Raw genomic sequence first — 10913 nt, forward strand, 5'->3', positions numbered from 1 at the left:
AAAACCCAAGAAGGTGGAAAGGAATGAAAGAGACGACCTCATTTTCCTTCGGCCTCGGCTCCACTTTGCTTCTCGTTGGGACTCACCACCCGAGCTCCTTGGTGGCCTCTGGGATCACCCCCCTCTCTCACAACTGGTCCAACTTAGCCTAGTCAATAGACGACCTCATCGACTCCATCATGGTCCTAGCAGGAGGCATTAGCGGTGTAGTAGGGTGGAAGGCAAAAGCTTTGGGATAGAATCAGGAGCTCTGGAGAGAGAAGGCAGTAGGGATAACCTTCCCTCTCGCGCCTTTGTCTCTGCTTCTATAGTTTGGGGGCCATCGACCACCCCACGTCCGAGACATTTGTGTGGGTGGGTGGCGGGGCTTTGCCCTATCCCGTCAATGCGACTGGCTAGGAGGCAACATCCCCTGCTGTAACAGGCTGCTGATGCTACCCACATGCGCGCCTGTGCAAAAATGCAGGAGCACGTCGTCCGGGTAGTCATGATTTCAGATGGTCGGACCTTGTGTGATACTGTGAAGTATAGATAGTGTGGTATAATCCAAGCAGTCAAGATAGACAAGGGGCAGACTAAGGACTTGCTTCAATTTCTTTTGGTTTGCAGAGGCATGCATCAGATTATAAAAAACAAATTCTAAATAAAATTATCTTTGATGCCTGGTTCTTGCAAGTTCAATAAATCTTATCAAATACACGAAAATAAGACGAGTTGGGTTCAACACAGATCAAAGCAAATCTCTTGGAGCTTGTCGGTGACCTTTGCAACTTTATAATGAACCAGATTGTACACGCCAGAGGCATTTACCATGACCAAGTGACCAAATTAGGTAGGAATCCTTAGTACCAACATCTTCATGAGTGGGAAATGGAATGTGACATTGGTAATGTTATCGGACTTGTGGAACGGTCGAACTTATGGATTATGTGAATGTAATGATGAATTATATTTGTTCTTGTGATTTGGACTTGTAGTCTTATTGGATACAATGTTCTTGTGAATTATATATGTATATGTATATGTATATGTATATATCTTCTTGTGAATTAGCTATTGATATAATGGCCTTGTGAATCATATTTGTATATATGTTCTAGCCATATTTGAATTTTCAAATTTTATTTTTTTTGCGGAAAAAGGTACTGTAGGGGCGGTTCTATATTTAACCACCCCTACAAATGGAAACTATAGGGGTGGTTGGTGTCACAGCCGCCTTGCAAATCTAAATTGTAGAGGCGGCTGGTGTTATCAGCCACTCCTACAAATCCTTTTGTAGCGGTGGCTCGTAACACCAGTCGCCCCTACAAATCGATTTGTAGGGGCGGCTTAGGAACTGCCCCTACAAATCAATGATTTGTAGACATGGTTGCTTAGTGGTGGCTGGGGAAACCACCCCTACAAACCCTTACCCGCTGCCCCTACAAATCCTAACGGTAGTAGTGACATCAGATGTAGCATGTGAATGGAAATTGAAGAGCAATGCTAATGGGGAAAAATTCTATATATGTAGGGATGAAAATGGTACGGATATTTTCTGACTGTATTTGAAACCAAATCCGTTTAGAGGGGTTGAGATCTGTTCGTATCCGAGTCCGGATATCCAACATCTGATACCATATCCGTATCCGAATACTTAAATCTCATATTTATGATGTCGATATCCAATCGTATCCTATCCGACATAGCTGACACTATCCATATTCAAATCCGAATCCAGACAGAAATATGAAAACAAATGTAATATTGGTGATATCCGTCCTTATCCGATCTGTTTTCATCCCTATATATGGCTTAGATAGTAGTTGTGAGGTTCTTAGTATCATGTATGCCACTACTACATGATGGCCTTGTTGTCCCAGGCGGTAATGGCCTTTAGTCTCGGTTACCGCGCCGGGACAACGATCTCAGGACTAAAGGTGGAACCTTCAGTCCTGGGTCATCGAGTCGGGACTAAAGAGGGGACTAAAGGCCCTCCAGCCGAGCAAACGTGGCTGCATCCTTTAGTCCCGGTTGGTAACCCCAACCGGGACTAAAGGTTCCTTTTCTTTTTCTTTTCTTTTTTGTTTAATTTGTTTTCAGTTCAGTTACACATATTTGTTTAATATATAATATGTTTTTATGTATGTATTCTATGCTGCTAATATAAATACACGCACGCATATAATTACATCTAATTCTCATCTCGAGCATTATTATATTCGAATAAAGTATGAAACTATATATATTATAGATATATATGTATATATACAACACTTTCATAATCTTGTTCTCGAAAATAATGATATCAATAAACATTTAATTTACATCATTTATTCCTTAGGATCAAAGTAGAACTCGCCGTTGGGATTTAGCACTTTTTCTAGAAGAAATCCTGCTATTGACTCTTGAACTGCTTTCAGATGGTCTTTTTGCATGACCCTTTATTTCAACCATTCAGTCTTGCATTTGAAATAAAAGGAAAAGTATTAATACAGATATATATATATTCATCTAAAAATAAATAAAAAATTGATATATACGTACTCTGAGGACATCTTCAGGAGTTCTTCTTATGTGCGCAGTGATAAATTCACAAACGTAGTATCCACACAAGTTATTATCTGGTTGCTGCCGCAAACACCACTGTACGAGAAGAAGATTATTCTCATCATCTCACATGTAAATTGAAGTACGATATAGTAATTAAACATGTGGGGAAGTATATATAGTACAACTTACTGGTATTTCAACTACATTAAGTGGTGCCTTGCAATCCTTGCAGTGTTGCCGAATAAACTCTTTCCAAACCCTGTGCGACCAATAATGTACAATCGTTAATAAATTATGGCAAAGTCTATTCAATAATAGTTGTGCGCGAGAGATCGAAATTACCCCTGGATAATGTCTATCATATCTTGGTATAGTGCCCGCTCTTTTCTCAACGAGTCCAAGATTACTAACCGACTTGAGTTTAACTCAATGACAATGAGTATCCAGTGAAACCTGCATTGGTTTATACACACACGTACATGCATATAAGTTGTATTGATATTACATAAAATGTGTAGACTACATTATTATTAACACTTACTCAAAGTTGTACAGGAAAAGTATTGTTGTCTTGTCGTGCTGCTTCACGAAGAACCTCATGATATTCTTCTGTGCTTCAGATACCCACTGCTCCTTGGCAATAATATCGGTTTTGAATACAATATAAGGATCAATGAAGCCAACACTGGTGTCTTGTATTCTTTGGAGCTCTGACATCTAGAATCTATATATAAATATAAGTTACATGTGAGGATAATTATATACACGTACGCATGGAAGTGAGTTTATTAAATAAAAGTACGAATCACTTACAAACAAAAGGAGCTAATGATTGATTTGTCTAGAGCATCCATGTGGTATAGTTGATGCAATTCTTCGAAACTAATATGTAAGATGTCATCGCCACGGAAGTAATGATGGTCTCTAAATCTGACAAAGATCTACTCCTCACCCCTGCCACACGCCTGCATGTACCACTTGTTGAGCAAGTACATTTGCGTACCCAATTCATTTAGAGCCGCAGGGTTGTACAGACTTTTGCCAAATTTATAAGTCTTCTAGGTATCAACTTCCAGGTTCTGGATTGGAGCTTTGCCCATCAATTGATCCAAGGTTAAACTAGTTAGTTCAAAAAAAGCATTAAGGTCTTGAACCGACACTTCTCCAGAGTTGTCTGGTCGATAGACTTCTATGTTGGAACCATATTCATTAGCAACAACAAGATTTTGCATTGGTTGCTTCTGTTGTCCGAGCTATGGGACATCCTTCCCTGATGCTCTTTTCCTTTTCTTATCTGCATCATGTGACTTCATGAGGGAGAGGTCATAGTCTGATAGTGGCGGAGGCTTACGAACTTTAGCATCTTTTTCTTGTGAGCTTCGACCTTCTGCCTCAGCAAATCTCGTGGTATGTAAAAGTATGGCTTCTCCTTAAGCTTCGCTTGTCTCTGCTTTTGGATATCTATAAAAAAATCTTTCACTTTTTTGTCTTCTTCAGCTGCTATTTGCTCATCAGTCTTTTTAGGAAGTATTTCTTGAGAAATAACTCTTTTTTTCAGGGTCTTCTTTGCCGCTGGGACCTTAGACGTCTCTGTAGTGCGTCGCTGTGGAGGGGGTGGGGGCGGTGTTGGAGACCGGCGTGGAGGCGATGAGGCCGATGTTGGAGACCAACGTGGAGGCGTTGGAGATCGTTGTGGAGGCGGTGGGGCCGGTGTAGGAGTTGGAGATCGTTGTGGAGGCAATGGGGCTGGTGTAGGAGTTGGAGATCGCAGTGGGGATGAAGTCATCTCGCCCCCCGTGATGTTGTGATGAGATGGGGAATGAATGATTGGGCTAGGCTGGGGGGAGACCCTGCTACAAAAACAAGTTGTGAGTCAATTATTTTTGAAGCCAATATAAAATTAATGGAAAATAATATTTCATTCATACCTAGGGTGAGGTAGGGGAAGCGGTGGCATCCCAGGAATGATGATGAAGCATTTGCGCCATTGAATAAATGTCTTCTCTGCTTCTCCTAGTGTCTTCTCCCCATCACCGCCTTCAATGTCAAGAGGAACATTGCTGTAACCTTTGAGCACTCTATCGACCGAGATGCTAGCATATCTAGGTTGAATAACTAACCCATGGATTCTTGGTGTCTTCGTTCGGTCTATTGGAGATACAACCCCAATAGCTACCATGATTGATGCATTATTACCATCTAGAATGTGCAGCTCACATGTTGTTAGAGGCTCTGTAATGTCATCAATAGGGAAGCGCAACCCAGCGTCATCTTGAATAACTAGCAGCTCCGTGGAAGCACAACTGCTTTTCATCTGACCAACGGGGCTAATGGTGACTCCCGGTGTTGATTGCGATTGCATTTGACTCATTGCTAGCTGCACTTGCCTCTTGATCTCCTCCTACATTCTTGCCTCAAGAGATTTTTCTCGTTCACGTGATTCAAGCAATGCTTGTCATGACTCATTAACAAATTGCTCCAATACACGGATTTGGTCTACCTCCTCATCCTTCTTTCTCTGGCAGCTTCTGTAGGTATCCTTGTCTGCTACGAATGCTTGTAGCCACGGAACCACCCCATAGCCTCTTGTTCGACCACCGTGTTCGGGATTCTCTAGGGCATATGTCAATTCATCCTTCTCTCTGTTGGGCTTGAAAACACCACTATCAGCTTCTTCCCTAGTACGAACTAGTCTCTATGTTGCTCTCTCAATTTTTTGGCCAAAAATTAGCTTGCCAGTGTCTAGGTCTAGGCTTCCCCCATGAGCGTAGAACCAATTCTTTGCGCGTTGAGACCAGTTCTTCTCTATTGTTTCAGGTATGATTCCCTTGGTAGTAATCTTTACTTGTAGGTTCTACCACTTGGGAATAGCACTCCTATAACCACCTGATCCCATGCGATGATGGTATTGCTTCTGTCGGGCATTCTATCGATTCCTCATCACACGTTCCTCACTGTCTTGAGATGTCTTGTATTGTACGAAGTCATCCTAATGGGACTCCAACTTGACAAATGCCTTAGCATTGAAATCCAACATTTCATTCTTCAAGATAAACTTTTTATACAATGTCTTCTTCCAACTCTGGAACAATGTTGCCATCTTCTTCATTGTCCAATCCCTCACTGGCTCCTTCAAAGCATCATCTGCTTGTAATGTGAAATGCTGAGTGATATCTCTCCAAGCTTGGTTCTTGTCATGATTAGATACAAAACTAACATTAGGAGCAATATCTTCTGCTTCCATTCACGAGCACTAACTGGGATCCCATCCCTTACAATGAACCCACATTGATTGACATATGTCTGAGCATGTGGTCCCAATGGTTTGCCAGTGTCGGTGTTGAATTCTGATATTATGAAACGGCCCTCTAATGAGACCGGCTACATGAGTAGAAACACAACGATTAACAACAAATATACGTACGCATGCATCTATAAGATATGATAGATAATCGAATATACCTCGCCAGTATTTTCTTGCGTGATAATTTGTTGATCTTCAACCATCGGGATATTCAGGATATCCTCATAATCAGCAAAGTACTAACTCGTGTCATCTACATCCGCATTGGTGCTGGCATTGATAATATCCGCCATTATGTCATCATTCAAGTTATCATCCGGAGCAGCCATTTGTATCTTCAAGATAAGACATAGATGAATTACTATGGCACATAACATAAGTACATGTGATAACACATATAGAATTACTAAATCCAATTAAATATAATAACACATAATATTTCATAAGGATAAACAATAATAAGGTATAGGCTTTGAAATCGAATCAAAAACACTTTCGATCCAAAAACATGGAAATAAGTACATGTATATATACACATAGAATGATACAATTCTCTCTCTCTCTCTCTCTCTCAACACATAGAAATAAGTGCATATGTATATATCTCTAGATATGCATGTGATAACACATAGAATGTCTCTCTAGATACAATTTTCTCTCTCTCTCAACACATGGAAATAAGTACATATGTATACATATAGAATCTCTCTCTAGATATGCATGTGATATAGATAGAATTACTAATAAAATATCCAAGTGATATATAGATAGAATTACTAAAATAAAATATGCATGTGATATAGAGATAGAATTACTAATAAAATATGCATGTGTCAATTACTAAAACAAAATTAAATCTAACACATATATAGAGAGAGATAGAATAATAATTACTAAATATATCAAAAACTATAATAAAAACTATCTAAAAACTATCTAAATAAAGTACTAATTAAATTTTAATACATTTAAATCTAATTAACATATATCAAAAACTATCTAAAAAACTAACTAAAAAACTAAGAATAAACTACTAATTAAATTTTAATACATTTTAATCTAACATATATATCAAAAACTATCTATATAAACTATCTAAAAAACTATCTAAAAAACAAGCTGGGGCCGATGGCGGGCCGGGCAGGGCGTGCTGGCCGGCCACGGGGCCAAGCTGAGCACCTCGCGCGAGGCGTATGACTCGGAGACAGTGAGATCGCACGGCCAGGCGAGACGACGATGGCGCGGCGTGGCAGACGAGAGCTCGACGGCCGCCGGGCGGGGATCGATGATGAGGCCGGGCGGGAAGCGATGCGGGCGGATTGGCGCGGCCAGGCAGGGGTAGACGACGATGGCGGCGCAGCGCAGAGACGAGCTCGACATGGCCGGGCATGGCAGAGACGAGATTGACGTGTAGATCGAAAAGTAGAAGATGAACAGGTAGGAACCGTTCGATATATATAGGCCGAGACCCTTTAGTCCTGGCTGGTAACACCAACCGGGACTAAAGCTCCTTTAATCCCGGCTGGTAAGCCGAGCCGGGACTAAAGATCCAACCCTTTATATTGGAGGAGAATCCCGATGGGACCTTGATGCTGTTTAGACATTTGAACATGCTGTCCCTCTCTTCTTTGCTAAGCGTGTAGCTAGCAGGATTTAAGTAATGACATCCATCATCTGTCTTCTCTGGATGAAGGTTGTCTCGTTCTTTCATGCCCTACAAGTCCTGGCATGCTTCAAGTGAATCCTTTGGCTTCCCGTACACACCCATAAATCCTAACAGGTTCACACAAAGATTCTTTATCAGGTGCATCACGTTGATTGCATTGCAGACCTCTAGGACTTGCTAATAGGGTAGCTCCCAAAAGATGGACTTCTTCTTCCACATGGGTGCGTGTCTCGTAGCATCTTTGGGAACATGTTTGCTGCCTTGTCCCTTTCCAAATACTACTTTCACATCCTTGACCATTGCGAGTACATCTTCCCCGGTTCGGTTATGAGGCTTCTTTCGGTGGTCTGGCTTACCTTTAAAATGCTTCCCTTTCTTTCTTACTTGGTGATTCATAGGAAGGAATCAACGATGGCCAAGGTACATGACCTTTCAACATCTTTTCAAATATATACTATCAAGGTCATCAAAACAATGCATGCATTATATCCTTTGTTTGTCTGACCTGAAAGATTACTTAAAGCAGGCCAATCATTGATTGTTACGAACAACATTGCTCGTAGGTCAAAGTGTTCTTGTTTGTACTCATCCCAGACACGTACACCTAGTTTGTTCCATAAAACTAGAAGTTCTTCAACAAATGGCTTTAGATAGACATCAATGTCGTTGCTAGGTTGCCTCGGACCTTGGATGAGGATCGACATCACAATGAACTTCCGCTTCATGCATAACCATGGAGGAAGGTTGTAGATACATAGAGTAACTGGCCAAGTGCTATGACTAGTGCTCTGCTCCCCAAAAGGATTCATACCATCTGTACTTAAGGCGAACCTTAAGTTTCTAGCCTTATTTGCAAACTCTAGAAATTCCCTGTCTATCGCTCTCCACTGGGACCCATCAGCTGGGTGTCTCAGCATATTGTCTACCTTACAATCTTCTTTATGTCACTGCAACAACTTTGCATGATCTTTATTCCTGAACAAACATTTTAAGCATGGTATTATAGGAGCATACCACATAACCTTGGCAGGGATTTTCTTTCTAGGACGTTGTTCACCCTCGATGTCACCAGGATCATCACGCTTGATCTTATACCACGATGCTTTACATACCGGGCATTCATCCAAATTCTCGTATTCATTGCCATGGTAGAGGATGCAGTCATTAGGACATGCATGTATCTTCTGGATTTTTAATCCCAAAGGGCAAACAACCTTTTTTGCTTCGTACGTAGTGGTGGGCAATTTATTTGGCTTCGGAAGCATCTTCTTTATGAGGTTCAATAAATTCCCAAATGCCTTGTCGGATACACCATTCTTTGCCTTCCACTGTAGCAATTCCAGTGTTGTACCTAGCTTTTTTTGCCCCTCTTCGGTCATCGGGTATAGCAACTTCCTATGATCCTCAAGCATGCACTCGAACTTAACTTTCTCTTTTTCACTTTCGCATTCTTGTTGTGCATTACGAATGGCATCACCAAGAGCATCTGAAGACTCATTGAGCTTGAATATTCCTTTAAATTCTTACATAGGGCACATGGACAGCACATGAAACCATCCTGCTTATTTGCCTCGGCCACACCTAAGAAATAGTGCACGCCCTCAATAAAGTCTTGAGAGCGGCAATCGACATTGTACATCCAATGGTGTGACATAATCTGCATTACACGACAAATTATAAAAACCTTGAACATAATTAAGTATTTTATTACACAACATAGATGACACACACACGGTTGATTAATTAACTAAGCCTGGCTACAACGTAAGCAATCCCAACTATCACTAAACAAACTAAAATTACAATGCACTTTAGTAACATAATTATTTCGTGACCGTACGCAACTAAAATAGACAAATCATTCGTCTGTTGAATATCAATAAGCTTCTCCTGCTGGCTCACGGCCTCATCATCAGCAGCCGCTACCTCAAGCGCACCCGAATTCTGCACGTATGTAGCATAATCTTCCTCCCAGTACCAACCATCGCATCCATTGCCCTCCCACTGAAATTAAAGCCAAAAAATATTTAGTCAAAAATATTCAAGAAAAGTAGGTCAATTAGCCATAATAATCAAATGTGTAAGAAACTCACATCGCGATCCGGGCACTTGTAGAAAACACGACCCTTGTTGGGTCCCTGTCTCTTGACTCGGTACTCCATCACAATCTTCTGCTTACACTTGCCGCAGATAATGAGAGGGAGTTCTAGCCTTAGTCGTTTCGAAACCGAACAAGAGGCTGAGGATCCGGTACCAGTTGTCATCTACTTTCTATACTTATTTTTGCAAACTAGTGTAAATTTCACATTTTCTAAAATAATATATTTAAACAAAACTAAAATTATTTATTTATCTAACTAAACCATGAAATATGTACTATGTATAATAGTAAAATACCAAACTATCAAGTGATTTTACTATTGTAAATCATCATGTGATTTTGAGCTAAAAATGACATAGAAATCATAATCAAATCCACCATATCAAGTTACTTTCTATACTTATTTTTGTAAACTATTGTAAATTTCTCATTTCTAAAGTAATATATTAAAAAAAAGCTCCTCCTTGACGTCCGTTACCGCTCGACAGAGAACATGCTCGCCGAGATGAACACGGTCCGCAAGTTCAACTAGTACGGATTTTCTATAATTTTCTAAGTTTTTCATTTCATGGAAAATTTAATTCTAAAAAATAAAAAACATGATTTCTAAGTATTTCATTTCATGGAAAAAATAATTCTAAGTGACCTGCTCGATATCGGCGAGCTCGCGGACGTTTAGGTTGCCGAGGATAGTAACATTTGTAGATGACATTTGTAGGTCTAAAGTTATCAAATATCCATCAAATTATAGCTCAAAAACATGTTTCAATAAATAACCATCCATACTAGTTGACCTTGCTTACGTGATCATCTCAGCGAGCATTTTTCCACCGGATGGCACCGTACTCAAGGAAGAGCTCCGATTCTATGAGAAAGGGAACACGGTCTTCCACGACCGTTGCCGCTCTCCCTCATAAAATCAAAGCTCCTCCTTGACGTCCGTTACCGCTCGGCAGAGAACATGCTCACCGAGCTGAACACGGTCCGCAAGTTCAACTAGTACGGATTTTCTACAATTTTCTAACTATTTTCTAAGTTTTTCATTTCATGGAAAAATTAATTCTAAGATCACGTAAGCCGCCAGGGACGAGGATGGCGCGTGCTCCAGTGAGGACGAGCGAGGCGTGATTTTGATGAACTAATTTAACTTTTGTTTATCCAAATATATATGCAAATCATCATGTGATTTTGAGCTAAAAATAACATAAAATCATAATAAAGTCCAACATATAAAGTTACACATGCATCTACATCGCAAAATAAGATAAGCTACTGATAAAACATAAGAGAATTAAGTTTGTTACCTCCAA

This window comes from Miscanthus floridulus, chromosome 8 (assembly GCF_019320115.1).
Source record: "Miscanthus floridulus cultivar M001 chromosome 8, ASM1932011v1, whole genome shotgun sequence".
NCBI classification, from domain to species: domain Eukaryota; kingdom Viridiplantae; phylum Streptophyta; class Magnoliopsida; order Poales; family Poaceae; genus Miscanthus; species Miscanthus floridulus.